The 15,851-nt window shown below is 40.7% G+C and overlaps 1 pseudogene; it reads left to right on the forward strand.

Annotated features, from left to right (window-relative positions):
• The first annotated feature begins 3,728 nt into the window (after window positions 1-3,728).
• Window positions 3,729-14,054, forward strand: LOC146636128 (uncharacterized; annotated as a pseudogene).
• Window positions 14,055-15,851: the final 1,797 nt, after the last annotated feature.

Consider the following 15,851-nt stretch of genomic DNA (forward strand, 5'->3'; position numbering starts at 1 on the left):
GTAGTATTCCGCTTCTTAACCTCTTGTATACCCTTATACAGTCTAGAAATCACCTTGAGGCTGGGATCTGCCTGGTAAGCCTTGACAAATATATTCAAAACAGGAAGAGAGAAAAGATCTGTTGTTTTATGTATAAAGTTATGTAGGTGATGCCTAATTTGAAGAAACCTAAAAAAATCAGTTTTGCTTAACTGGTATTGATCTTTTACTGATTGGAAGTCCCTAAGAATTCCCTTATCATAAAACATACAATATGCCATTAAGCCTTGCCCTGCCCATTTTTTATATCTTACATCTAACTTATTGGGTAAAAAATCAAAATCAAAAGTGCACCATCTTAAAATCCTGGCCTCTTCATTCCAATCATTCTTATTAAGAAATTGTAACCAAAGTTTTAAAGGCAGGTTAATCCATTGGTTTCCTTGATTAATTTGTTTTTTAATAAGTGTCACATCCCCTAAGCTTGCCTGAATTGGAAAATCTCTTAAGGCCACTGTTTCTGTTTCTATTTCTTTCCATCTCGCTTGGTAGTCTACATTACACCAACACACTAATATCCTCAATTCAGCTGAAATATAATAATCTTTCAAACATGGGAACCCCAGCCCCCCTTTGTCTTTAGCCAACTGGATAGTTTGGTACTTAATCCGTGTTTTTTTCCCCCTGCCATATGAACCTAGAGATTATTTTGTCCCATTCCTGAAATTGTTTATCAGTTATTTCAACTGGGAGTGTTTGGAACAGAAAAAGCATCCTGGGCAAGATATTCATTTTAACTGTATCAATACGTGATTCAAAATTTTAAAATGGTAATAAGTTCCATCTTTTAATATCCTCATTTATTTTATAACACAAAGGATTAAAGTTTGCATTATATATCTTAGAGAGATCTTTAGTAATATTTACTCCAAGATACTTCATCTGCTCCGACTCGAAGTTCAAATTGACTTTAGACTTAATTTCCTGATTTGGCTTATAATTAAAAGTTAATATCTGAGTCTTCGATATATTTAGTTTATAACCTGATAGTGAGCTAAAGGTCTCCAGAAGTGATAACAGCTTGGGGAGAGTAATGTTTGGATTTGTCAAGTAAATCAAAATATCATCAGCAAACAAGGAAATCTTATGCTCTCGACCCATGATCTTGACTCCAGTAATATTATTGCTTTGTATAACACTTTGACTCAGGGCCTCTTTGAAAAGAGCAAAGAGTGAGGGACTTAAAGGGCAACCCTGACGTGTCCCTCTCTGTAAATTAAAAACATTAGAAAGCGCCCCGTTAACTTTAATTCGTGCCATTGGTGATTTATATAGTGCTTGAATAATCCTGATAAACGATTGATGAAATCCAAACTTGCCCATGACTTTATACAGAAATTCCCAATTAACCCGATCGAAGGCCTTTTCAGCATCTAAGCTCATAAGGACGATCTGAATTTTATTTTTTCCAACATAATCAATAACATGTAATGTTCGGCGAACATTATCTTGCGTTTGTCTCTGCTTAATAAAACCAGTCTGATCCAAGCTAATTATATGAACAAGAATATTTTCAATTCTTTTGGCAAGGATGTATGTGAATATCTTATAGTCCTGGTTAAGAACACTAATAGGGTGGTAATTTCCACAATCAAGCCTGTCCTTTCCTTCTTTACCTATTAAGGAAATAGAAGCCTCATTCCAAGATGGGGGGATTACTCCCGTCTTTAAAATATAATTGAATGATGTTCTCATCAAGGGAATCAATAACTCTTTCATTTCCTTATACCAATCTGATGGGAATCCATCCGGGCCTGGGGATTTATTAGGTTTTAATTTTGAAATAGCTTTTTTAATTTCAATTTCAGATATGTCCTTGATTAAGGTTATATTCTGGTTTTCATTCAGCTTTGGTAAGCAAAGTGAGTCCAAGAAAGATATCATACCTTTAACATCCACTCTAGGTTGTGTGTATAGTTCTTTGTAAAATTTTAAAAAAGCTAACTGAATGTCTTCCAATTTATACACAACGTTATTTGTTTGAGGATCCTTTATTTTATGTATTATATTTTCTGATTGTTGTTTTTTTAATTTATAGGCCAGTAATTTTGCAGATTTGCCTCCTACCTCATAGTATCTTTGTTGTAAAAAAGCCATATTTTTTTGTATTTCACTTGAATAAATTTCATCAATTTCGTGACAAAATCTTCTCATGATAGTCTTTCTGGTTTAGCAATACTGTGCACCTACCCTTGTCTGCCGGAAGGATGATAATGTTGTTGTCATCACTAAGTGATGTGAGTGCCTTCCTCTCCTCCATGATGATGTTGGATGCTGGGGGCTTTGCATTGCTGAGACAGGCCAAAACTTTCGCCCATAGTTGCTCTGCTTCCACTTCAGAGCGAACACCATCCCCACTGACACAGTGGCCAGGAAAGCTGAAGAACAGCACATCAAGAAGGCCCTGAGTAAATGTGGTTATCCCAGCTGGACTTTTGTCAAAGCTGGAAAGGCACCTAAATAAAGCTCCAGCCAATCCAGGAAAGAAGGACAACCACTGCCCAAGCGAAAACTTGTAGTGATCCCGTACGTGTCAGGAGTATCGGAACAGTTGAGACGCATTTTTTCTAATTGTCTCTGTGGCTTTTAAACCCCAAAACACGCTGCGCCAAAAATTGGTCCACCCCAAGGATCGGGTCCCCCGACACAAACAGAGTAACATAGTGTACGCTGTCTGTGAAGGTTCTCAGTCATCCAGGTCATCGTAGTCAAAGGAGCTTGCAAAGTGTACGCTGTTAAGTGCCAGGAGGATTGCAAGGATTTATACATCAGGGAAACCAAACAACATCTGGCGAAGTGGATGGCACAACACAGAAGAGCCACCTCGTCAGGCCAGGACTCTGCAGTCTATTTACACCTACAGGCCAGTGGACACTCTTTCAAGGATGAGGATGTACACATCCTGGACAGGGAGGAACACTGGTTTGAGCGCGGAGTCAAGGAGGCCATTTACATGAAAAGGGAAACACCATCTCTGAATCGAGGAGGGGGCCTAAGGGTACATCTTTCGCCATCATACAATGCAGTGATTGCAGCCATTCCCCAACTCTCTGTGAATGGTACTCATGGCCATTGATCAGTGGGTTTTGGTCAGTGGTTGTTGATCAATGGTCATGAGAATTTGCATAATTATGATTAAGGAACTGACCTCCCAGCCAATTGTTCCTTCAGTGGGCTGGTTTCAGTCATTATGCAAATGTACTGTTTATAAGATTGGGGAAACCTGCAGTCAGCTGAGACTGAAGAAGTCACTTGGATGAGTGACGAAACGTTTCTCCCACAAAACGCTACGTCCAGATGAACAGAATCAACTTTTTGAGACAAGATGCACTAGTTTAAAATGTAAGTAAAGAGAATTAAGGTTGTCCTGAAGGGTAATGGAAAGAAAGAGGACAAGGCAGAAGAGGATGAGCGAGAAGGAGGTACAAAGTTAGGATCCAGGACTAAAATTAATACCTAAATGAAAATGAAGAAAATGATGCACTTTTAAGGTTGATACTCTAAGCAAATCTTCAAGTAAGTGTGGAATAATTGTGCAGCGTGTTGAGAAATTAGAGTTAAAATGTGAGGATGGATCATCGATTTTTTTCAAATATCATCATCATTTTATATAAACAGTTCATTTATTGTTAGCACTACAAGGTTCCTGGTTTGCTGCTTCAAAATCAAAAGAAAAAAAAAATCAAAAGATGCGTGAGAGATATAGATCAAGGAAGGAAGAAAGGCCCAAAGAAGCTTATTTATAGGGCACAGAGTACTGTGCTACGCCTCAAGCACTGATTACAACATCCTTTAGAAATGAAACATTAAAACACAAAGATAACTGTCTTACTTCCTCTGGTAGAGAAATCACTGACACTTTTCTGTGGAACTCACTCGAGCAGTGTTTCTGCAGTCAACAGAAACCCAGATGTGCCTGGTGAAAACTGGGCATGTTGCCATTGTTTTAAAGGGCAAATGCATAATGTTAACAACGACTGGGATTAGAGATAGTGAATCTGTGCTTAAAAGTGATTAAGAAATTATAATTAAAAACAGAAGTAGAAAAACTTTCACATTGTTGACGATTAAGGGGGAAGTTGAGCATTCACAGATGCACATGCAGGCCCAACATGTGGTGGCAGCAGCTTCTGCATAAAATTTAATGATGTATTCCCTATATGCAGTGTATCTTTTCATTTATTTTATTTTGTTAAATGCAGTTATTTGAAAAAAAAAAGTGTAAATATTAACTCCATAATTCATTGATCTAAAGAATAAAGTCATTTGGGTTTTTTTGAAATTCCACTTTTCTTTTTAAGACATCCAGACTGATTTATTATTATTACCATTATTATCAACAATGCTAACAATGGTGGTTAGCACTGTTGCCGCACAGCAAAAAGGTCCTGAGTTCAATTCCACCATGAGGCCGGGGTCTTTCTGTGTGGAGTTTGCATGTTCTCCTCGTGTTTGCGTGGGTTCTTCCCACAGTCCAAAGACATGCAGTTAGTGGGGATAGGTTAATTGATTAATCTAAATTGCCAATAGGTGTGAATCTGTGAGTGAATGTGAATGCTAATGGTTGTCTGTGTCTCTATGTGTTAGCCCTGTGACAGACTGGTGACCTGTCCAGGGTGTACCCTGCCTCTTGCCCTATGACAGCTGGGATAAGCTCCAGCACCCCCCGCGACCCGGAAAGCATAAGCGGAAGCAAATGGATGGATGGATCAACAATGATATAAATGAATTGCAGGTTTTTACAATGTTTTAACTGTTTGGGCTAAGAGAAAAGAAAATGAAAAAAAAAAGTTTTTTTACATGTTAAAATACTTTCAGTTGGGCTTTATGTTCCCCACAAAGTAAAGCTGACAGTCCGGCTTTATAAAGTAAGCCACAGTGGCAAAGTTTCCAAATCCGAGTAACTGCAAGGATTTAGGGCCTGTAATAACTTGCAAGTTTTTTTTTTTTTTCTTTTCAGTGATGACAATCCTTTGGATCTTTTTGCCAGCACAAACATTTTTTTTTCCCTATGGAAAATAAATAACCTGCATGCTTTCATTTTACGTTCGCACAGACACACTGAATTTGTCTGTGCGAAAACAGACAAAATCAGTGTGTGTGTCTAACAAACAGCTTAAGAAGGATTTTTGTTTTGTTTGTTTTTTTAATTGGTTTTCTCATCTAGCATATGTCCCTTGATTTCTCATGGAGCATTGTGCTAAATATTTGTAGTATAGGTCACTTTTGCCAAACATTTTTGCCACTGCTGCAGACAGAGTGCAAGCATGTCCCTCTACCTCCCAGTAACACCGGTCGGACAAACCCTCTCTGCACAGCACCTGAGGAAATTTAGTGAACCTGTCCAGATGTGCTGAAGCCTGGCCAGGTGAAGGCCTCATCCTGCGATTCTCTAATATCAGGTGGAGATAACAATAGTTTGAGGTCCCATCTAGTTTGAGGGGATGAACATCTGGCAAAAAATACAGCGAGTGCTGTATTCCCACTATTTTCAACTATAAACTATATATGATTTTATAGTCCTGTGCGAAATACGGCTGTATAAATGTGTCGCAGCCCCTTGGCGTGCGCACTCACAACAATGGCTGAGCGTAATTGTGTGGATGTATTTTACCTCCACAAACAGCTGAGACGTGGTTTGCGATACATGTGGCAAAAAAGTGAGGTGTTGTGGCCATACTTGCCAACCTTGAGACCTCAGAATTAGGGAGACATTCAAAAGGGCTGTTGGGGGGGTGATAAATACATTTTACAGTGTTTATTTATCTGATAAAATACATTAAATGTCACCGTTATTATTGGCCGGCCCGGAAACCGCGGGGGTGTTCAAATTCAGAGGCTGCTTCCACCTGAGGACCCGGCCTTCGTGGTCTAAAGAAACCCGGGTAGTACGTCATGAGCTCCCTCAGTGGAGTGAAACTCTGCCGTCTGCTCCTTGCTATCTAAAATATAACCGGGCGCTGACGTAAACTCTCGACCGTCTCACACTTCTGTTTAATCAGTTTTCTGTTTGACGTTTATTCAGCTGTGTGAAAACCCCAGAGGAACCGTCCTGAGGGATTAATAAAGTTAAATTTAATTTAATCTAATCTAATAACTTTAATCTCAGCCAAACCGATTTACTCACGAACAAATAAAACACTGAAAAAGCCAAACAACATTTTTAAGTTATCAAAGTGAGTTATATATCATGTTCAACCAGAGTAGTGAAAGACCGCGGGGGTTTGAAAACGATGTGTCGGTCAGCTCAGATATTTGAAGTTTACACAGCTACATTCTCACCTGAAAATATGTTAAAAGATTTTGCGACCCAGAAAGAGAAATAAGAGCAATATTAAAACTAAGTAGCTGCCGCCATTGTTGGAAACTGGAATTGGCTGGGCCGCGCTATGAATTCTGCGATATGGTTTTTCAATTTTGTTGTCCGGGTGGAAAATCGGGAGAATGGTGGCTCCGGGAGTTTTTCGGGAGGGGCACAGAAATTCGTGATTCTCCCGGAAAAATCGGGAGGGTTGGCATGTATGGTTGTGGCAACATCACTAATCTTGTCAAACACCTCAGTGTAAATCATATCATAGAATATCAACACGTTCTTGTCAGGTTAGGGCTGTGTGCAGGCAAGAGTGGTGATAAGGAGGACCCAAAGTGCAGACGCTCGGAGGCAAAAGTGTATTTTAAAACTCAGCTTTTATTGCTGGCAAAACGTAACAAAAATCCAACTAAACTTACATGAGCAAGCAGCCCACACAGCCTAAATGAGGGTAGACCACAACACAGACAGAGAAACACAGGGCTTAAATACACAGGGGAGCAATCAGGGAATGGGTAACAGGAGGGAAACACAGCTGGGGCAAATCAGGCCTAACGAGACAAAGGAAGCAAAACCAGACGCATATACATGAGACACGGACTTTCAAAGTAAAACAGGAAACATAACACAGACTGAACTAAAGACACAGACTCACATGCAGGCACTGCAACAGAGGGAACAGAGACGGGACCAGGGCAGACAGACACTGACTGGACACGGGGATATAGCAACTAAGGATACACAGAGACGCGAACTTGACAAGGGGATACAGCTGACAGGGGAGACAGAGCAACTAGAGAAGACAGAAACATAAACCATAAGACAGAACTCAAAGAAACCAAAGACTAGAAATGATAAATAATATAATAATAATATAATAATTGTAATATAATAATAATAATTGTAATATGGTCAACACCTTGGAGACGCTTGCAGCTGCTGTGAAGGCTCAAAACAACACCATTGAGCGTATGAGGGGAAACATCAGAGAGAGGCCTGCTCAAAATGAGACCCTTGAGCGACAGTTGGAAAACATCGCGGAACGGATTACTGCAGTTGTGAGGTCTCAGAATCAAAAGAACGATAACACCATGGAACAGAAGTTTGATACCATCATGGGGAGGCTCGCGACTCTCCAACGGGAGATCGAGAGGCCAGTGTGTTAAAGAGCAGCCTGAAAAATTCTCCTGGGCTGCTCGCATGGAAATTAACAAAACCAACATAAACATTGCGGATCCCCATCACGGCGCCAGCTGCAGGCCCAAGGCTGGAGCCGAACAATCACTCCCTGATAATGACTGTGTTACGGCTATTCTTCCCATCCCATGCAAGGACACCTGGATTGGCTGGAGGACTGTTTACTTAGCCTGATAGGCTGAAGGACACTGTCTCAGCTAAACTATGGACACGCACACACACACACACTTACACTGATAAGCACTCACTCATCCCCCCTCCCTTTCCAACGCCTTCGATGCTTGTGCCCTAACGGGGAAAATAGCAGTCAACTGGACCAGCACAGATGCTGCAGGACCGGATGCGCTGTCTACACCGGCTCTCTCTTACCCTTTACCCGCCCCTGTTGCTTGTCTTGTGTTTCTATGGTGTATTGATAGTCATGTGCTTTTGTGCTGAGGTGTTTTTTCTGTTATCAAACTGTTCTCCCACTAGGAGCTCAGTCTGAGTGGAGTTTTTTTTCTCCTCTTACCTCATGTAGTGTATTTTCGTTGTTTTTTCCTATCAGCCTACCTTTCTGACATGTCTGCCCAATGTGATGTTTGTGTAAAGTTGGTCAGAAGGTTCCTTTGTAAGTGCGCATGCGCCATTAGCGTGCTGCCTGCTGTAACCCTAATTTCCCTCGGGATGAATAAAGTATTCTGATTCTGATTCTGAATAAATTCAAAAACCCTGGGTCAACGACCCAGGCATCCTAACAGTTCTCACTCCCAAAGCGTAAGATTTTACGCTAGGTGACAAATCACCAACATATTACTTTTTCAGGCACCCAATGCGTTCCTACATGACGACATCGGAAAACTGAGGACACGTGAGAACCGTTTGGACTCAATCCACACATCTTTGCTCTTTCCCTTAAAATCGCTTGGGAAAACACTATTTCATGTCATTAAAGTGCTGGTTAAGGTTAGAAATAAGGTTATGGAATACAGGGCTGGAACCCGGCGCGTACCATAAGAACGCGGAAGGTCACCTTTCGCGTTCCTCAGGTACGCCGCGGGACGTGACAAAACGTCGGGATGTTACGCCTCGTGAGTGAGAACGGGCTCAGAATATGTATGTTGAGACGAACTGAAAAGGAGGAGAGGGACAGGTGCTGCTAGGGCGAGACAGACGTCTCTCACGGAGTCCTTTAGTGCTGCAGGCAGGCAAGGTGTTCAAATAGCGCACAACTTCTGTTTTTTTTATTTCTATATGATGAACTCTGCATTATTAAGTGATAAGAACAAGTAATCTGATGTCCTGTAATCATTATGACGCTATAATTTGAGATACAATAAATAAAATAAGTTTTTGTACAAAATATCGGTATCGGATCAGTATCGTCGATACCACCCTGAATATTACTTGGCATTGGATCGGAAAGGAAATCAGTGGTATCGCACATCACTACTGAAGAGGAGGAGAGGGATAGGAGAGGGTGCTTCTAGGGCGAGACAGACGTCTCTCACGGAGTACTTTAGTGCTGCAGGCAGGCAGGCAGCGTTTTCAAATAGCGGACAACTTCAAGTTTTTTTATTTCTATATGATAATTCTGCATTATTAAGCAATAAGAACAAGTAGTCTGATGTCCTCTAATCATTATGAAGCGATATTATTATATTATTATTAAAATTACACAATACAAATATATATGAAATACAATGAAACATTAAGTTTTTTGTACAAAATATCGGTATCAGATCAGTATCGCCGATACCACCCTGAATTTTTCTTGGTATCGGATCGGAAAAGAAATCAGGGGTATTGCACATCACTAATGCAGAGTGTAGCATCTCTTGTGGACAGCCTCTTCAGGTTACCCCACAGATTTTCTGTTGGATTTAGGTCTGAACCAATCAATGGCCGTGCCATTTCAAAACCTTCAAGTTCTTCTGGTGAAGGTTTGGATCATTGCTACATTGAAAGGTGAAATTGCTCTTCATTTTCATCTCTCTAGTAGATGCCTGGTTTTGGATCAAAAGTGACTTTTATTTGGAAACTTAAATTTCCTCCACCTTAAAAGTTGAGGCTGACGAAAAGCAACCTCCAAACGTTATTCTGCCACTGCCGTGCTTCAGTCTGGGCGTTGTAGGTACGTTCTTTTGGTGAGGTGTAGTGTTCATTTTGCACCAAACAAATTGTTCTTTATTTATTAATTTAATATTGATTCAATATTAAGAGATCTTAATGTAATATTGATATCTCTTTGATGCTTTGAAACCTATATGCAAAACCATGGCTTTTATTTTAGAAGTTAAGAGAGTAAATGTCAGAAAAATCAGTCTCTAAATGATGGGGTTTGTATACCCAAAAAACTAAATTTTATGATTAACTAAAAATGTGCTTTAACAATGTATTCGTTTAAGGGTGTTACTTATACTGTACATGTTTTTATGTTTTTCAATGGATTTTTTTTTGCATTCTTAATTTTTACTATAAAAATGGCAATTAAATATAGGGATGGGTAGGTTCTGACATAAACGGTAGTAACCAGAACGAAAAGCAGCGCACATTTCGGTGCTTTTCTTTCCTGAGATGTCAAACACTTTGGATTCTAGCCAATCATTTTACCTTTCCGAGGATAGTAGGCGGGCCCAGGTACCTACGTTCTTTTAGAGCAGAGCTACAGATTAAAAATGCCCAACGCAAAGTGGTCAAAAGTCTGGCTTCACAGCAAAGGATGCAAACTCAGCAGCCTGCAACAGGTGCTTTAAGGTGATTTAAGGAGGTAACACCTCGAATCTGATGAAACACCTTGCGACGCACCATAGCAGTTTTTGATACAGGCGACACGGGCGGTTTCCCGGGGTGGCATCGTGGTGGGGGGCGGCATCACGGGCATCGGCAAAAAAAAAAAAAAAATTGCTCGTACTCATGCTGCCCCGACATCAGCCAGCGCATATTGGGAATGGCATAGGCACTGATCGGTTTTCTATCGCCCATTTGCTGGGAGTAAGGGCGCCCTCCGTTTGCGAGGTGCACCTGCTGCTTGCAGCACAGGGAGGAGAGGGCGGGGCGGCGGGGGATTCTCTGGCTGGCTGGAGCGGCATCTAATACCAAATCACAAAATAAAACAAAATAAAAACAAAACAACAAACACTAAAACAGCGGACATTATGATACAGACTTATAATTTGCACCGATGTTTTTTCGAAATTCTCGAGAGCCCTCGGTGCGCCTGCTCACTGCTGAAGTCAAAGTAAACTTTATTGTCATCTCCGCTACATACAGTCCAGTATATAGAGAGACAAGACGACGAGGTTCCAGTTACAGCAGTGCAAGTAAACAAACAATAAATATAAGAAGAGAAAGAAAATAAATATACACTTTAGGACTCGGGGTAAAGGGATCAATAACAATTTAAAATTTACAGTTTGATGATTTAAAGTCTCACACACAAGCCGTCGAAAGGGGAGGGGGGGCGGCTGCTTCCAAATAGAGCGCATTTCATTCATAATGATGTAAATCCAAGCCCATTATGTATTCATGATTTGAATCCTGGGTTGTGTGAAATCCCAGAAATACGCCTTAGACCAGGGGTCAGCAACCTATAACACCCAAAGAGCCATTTGGACCCGGTTTCCACGCAAAAGAAAACACTGGGAGCCGCAAATACTTTTTCACATCTAAAATGAAGATAACACTGTATATATTGTTTTTTACCTTTATGCTTTGTGTGAACAAACAAGGTGTGTTTCTTATGAAATCCATGAAGTGCTACAGAGAAAATGACATTTTATTTATGTAATTAACACATTTTGAACTCTTAAAAAAATATAACAAAAGGAAAGACACCCAGCTGAACTAAAATGATCCATGTAGCAAACAAAAACTGTTATATCGCCTTTGGGCTTTTGGAGCCTTGACCTGACTTTTAAAAAATAATTGGAAAAAAAGAATTATTGCTGCTAAAAAATGAAAAATAGATATTTGTAAAATTCTGCCTAAATATGTATTTTACCTGGTTAATGTGTGTGGTGGGGCGTGGTCTGCAGCGCCGCTGTAGGGGAGCTGAGCGACACCCGCAGTCTGCGCACAGCGTCTGCAAATCTGTAAGAAGTCACTTCATCTTTAGGCAGGACTGTAAGCTGTCATCTGTGAGGCGTGAGCGGTGTTTGTTTTTAACATAGTTCACAGTGGAGAATAGCTGCTGACATAATGTGGATCCAAAGATCCATAATTGGCCTACCTGGGGTTGAAAGTCTCGATAAATGCACGGCGTTTCGGCGGGTATACCGGCTTCCGCAATGTGACTCTTATTTTGAGCGATGAAAAAATAATAGAATATAATTTTATTTTTATATTTCTAGAACTACAAGTTAAAAAAGAACTAACATAAATAAAATACACTTCAGCTAAATATTCTAATTTATTTTCCCAAACTACGCTGAGTCGCACTAGGAGCCGCAGGTTGCCGACCCCTGCTTTAGACAAAGTGAATCTGTGAACTAAGGTGTAGGTCTATTAGGTTATGTTGTGCTGATCCTCAAGTTGGGGGATTTGTGTTCATACTGGAGTGCAAAATTAAAACCAATCGAAGATGGATGGAGTGTTCTCCCAGGGCGGCAAACAGGCTAGGACCGCCACTGGCGACGCATAGCGTTTTTTTTAAAAGCTGAGAAATGAACTGTATTTGATAGCTTGCTGCAAGACCTCACACTGATCTACTGCGGGTGTGGTGCCTGTTATCGAACACAGAGTTAGCAACATCTCCCAAAACCCGAAGAGGAGAGTCCTGGCCCCTAGCCCTGCCAGTGTAGCAGAAATGATGACGGATGATGATGCAGCAGCAGCCGTTCTTCTCTGCGTGAGTAGCTTAATGTTGTTCGTGTGTAATTTACATTGAATAGGCTAACCACGTTATTAAATTAATGCATGTAAGGTGAACTAGCAAACACCGTCGTAGTTACATGCGGCTGTCTTCTTGTTTGATGGCAGATACTCCCTTCACCCTGGCCAAAAAGGCTAAAATGACCAAAGAAAAAGTGGAAAACAGTTAAACATGAGAGGTTTTTGGACAAAGTTTGTGTTTTTTCCATTGTTTAAGCACTGCTTCCAGCCAAGAGTGATACCATATATGCCCTATAGCTGCAAAAAAGGCTAACATTGTTATCTTTTTACAAAAAAAACAGCTGAACATGAGAGGTTTTTGGACCAATTTTGTGTTCTCCATTCTTTAAGCACCGGTTCGAGCACTGTTTAAGCGCCGACACCGTTTCAAAAGTACTGGTTTGGCACCGGTATCGGATAAAACCTAAACGATACCCATCCCTAAATAAATAGGAGTAATAATTATAATGGATTGTATTTATATAGCGCTTTTCAAGGAACCCAAAATGCTCTACAATTCCACTATTCATGCACTCTCACATTCACACACTGGTGGAGGCAAGCTACAGTTGTAGGGGCAGACTGACAGAAGCGAGGCTGCCCCTCTGGCCAACACCAGTAGGCGGTAGGTGAAGTGTCTTGCCCATGGACACAACGACCAGGACAGAGAGCCCAGGGATCAAACCGGCGACCTTCCGGTTACAGATGCGCTTCCCAACCCCCTGAGCCACGGTCGCCCTGAGCGTGTACACTTTGTAGCCACTGTATAAATGGACATTAAGAGGGCATGTGAGAAAATGTGTATTGTACTGTGAAATGAAAAATCTAGCTATTTTGAATACACTGCAAATAAATGCACTGCAATTACAGCAGGATGATTATGTTAGCTTAACTGAATCAACACCACCAAGTCATACTAACAATCAGAATCCTTGAAGCACAGGCTGAGGGGGTGGCAATTTTCCACACAAGCTTATTAATCAACCAAAGACCAAGACAGACTTTTAATTAGTTTGAAAGTCTGATGCTTAGCCCTGTCCACGTTTTCCGCCACTGAAAAATTCAAAAACCAGTCTTATTTGTTATCATCTATCGTCCACCTGGGCCTTACACAGAGTTTCTGTCTGATTTCTCAGACTTTATATCTAATTTAGTTCTGAGCTCAGATAAAATAATTATTGTGGGTGATTTTAACATCCATGTAGATGCTAAAAATGGCAGCTTCAACATGGCATTTAATCTTTTATTAGACTTAATTGGCGTCTCTCAAAATGTAAAAGAACCCACCCACCACTTTAATCACACTCTAGATCTTGTTTTAACATATGGCATAGAAACTGAACATTTAACAGTGTTTCCTGAAAACCCTCTCCTGTCTGATCATTTCCTGATAACATTTACATTTACAATAATTGATTACACAGCAGTGGAGAGTAGACTTTATCACAATAGATGTCTTTCTGAAAGTGCTGTAACTAAGTTTATGAATGTAATCCATCCACTGTTATCATCTTCAATGCCCTGTACTAACATAGAGCAGAGAAGCTATCTGAATGCTACCCCAACAGAGGTCGATTATCTTGTTAATAATTTTACTGCTTCACTACATACGTCTCTGGAGACTGTAGCTCCTGTTAAAAACAATTATTCAAATTAGAAGTATTTGACTCTCCTGTATAACTCTCAAATGTGCACCTTAAAGCAGAGATGAAATGGCGTGTCACAAATTTATAAGATTATTACTTAGCATGAAAAATTCATTTGCTGCTTTTTTTTTTCTTTCTTTCCTTTGGCCTGTCCCGTTTGGTTCTTTAGCTGTCAGAATTACTGTCCGAAGGCCAAAGAAGATGCCCAACGGATTTACTTTACCAAGTGGATCATCACAACCTTGCCGTATTGGTCCAATTGATTTACCTTTGTTATTATTATTTATTTATTTTATTTTATTTTCAGTTGTTACAGATGGGACAGATATATATATATATATTAGGGGTGCAACGATATTCGTATCAATATTGAACCGTTCGATACAGTGCTTTCGGTTCGGTACGCATATGTATCGAACAATACAACATTTGTAATTTATTTTATCAACTTTCCTTCTGACGATGCTGTCTGTGTTGAGCGCTCAGTGAATCTGCGTTCGACTACTCCGCCTAGGCTGCACTGTCGAGCGCAGATCCACTGAGCGCTCAACACAGACAGCATAGTCAGAAGGAAGAGCACAGGGCAAGCTAGCAAGACAGAAGTTAAGCTCTCCTTGCAACATGGACCTCCCCCACCCTCATTCAGATCTGGCGTTTGGAATTATTTTGGTTTTCATGTGACGTATGACCCTGAAGGTAAGCGAGTCATGGACTAAAGTAAAACAGTATGTTGGATGTGCCACGCAATGCTCAATTACATGGGTGGGAGCTAGTGTGTTAGCGCAGTTAGCTCGTTAACGTGTTGGCCGTCTAGCCCCATGCACGGGGCGATCGGCGGTAGCTCGTTAACGGAGATTTGCCGTGTTGTGGCATTAAGGTCATTTCAACGAGATTAACCTGAAAGCACTAGTGGGAACACAACGAATATGACTGCACATTTACGCCGACATCATCCTAGTGCAAAGACAAAAACAACAAGCATGCTACTAACTTTAGCCGAGTCATTTAGACAGCTGTTAGCACATGATTCTCCTTATGCTGCTGAGAATATAGCCCAGAAGAAGCGGATAGTATAGCTTTTATTTTGGAAAGAGACATTTCTCTGTAATAAACTCTCTTTTCCAAAGATGAGTGATTCCTCAATCAGATACAGGGCTTGCAATATCGCTAGCCCGACGTCCCGGGGCTAGCGATTTTTTTCAGTCGGGCTACCAAAATCTATCTCTTCCCTGCCCGTCGGGCTATTGTAGGAAGGAAAAATATATGTCAATGCTTTTGCATTCTTTCAGAAATGTAGCTGGGTAATTATGTCATTGGCATCGGTGAGCCACTGTCAATATGTGACATATTGAAATCGCGTTTGAATTTGCGCTTGTTTTTTTGCTTTCACTTTGCAATCCTGCGAACTGTGTATAGAGAGCGACAGCACTGATCTGTGAGTGATGATAATTTGTGCACCAATTCCTCTGACATCGTTTTATTAATCGTTAGCTTACTATGCAAACATGACAAGTGAAATCTCCCGCAGCTTAAACATGTGAGAGGTTGATCGCGCAGAGAATCGCTGAGCTTATTTGAGTGTGTGTGTAAAAGCAGCAGGATTTATATTTGACTAAGATGACCTGGATGACTGAGAACCTTCACAGACAGATATATATTTCAGTTCTGCTGAGCCAAATAAGACAGGTCAGGGTGAAGAAGTGACAGCCAAAGAAAAGCTTACCACAAAACGGAGAAGTTATGACAAATCAGACTATAAGGCAAAAAGAAAGTGCAGCTTTATGGTTTCATGGACAAAATAATTTCTG

The sequence above is a fragment of the Diplotaxodon limnothrissa genome, linkage group LG3 (assembly GCF_057381915.1).
Source record: "Diplotaxodon limnothrissa isolate DT_005_m linkage group LG3, D_limnothrissa_male_GT1.1, whole genome shotgun sequence".
In the NCBI taxonomy this organism is placed as follows: Eukaryota; Metazoa; Chordata; class Actinopteri; order Cichliformes; family Cichlidae; genus Diplotaxodon; species Diplotaxodon limnothrissa.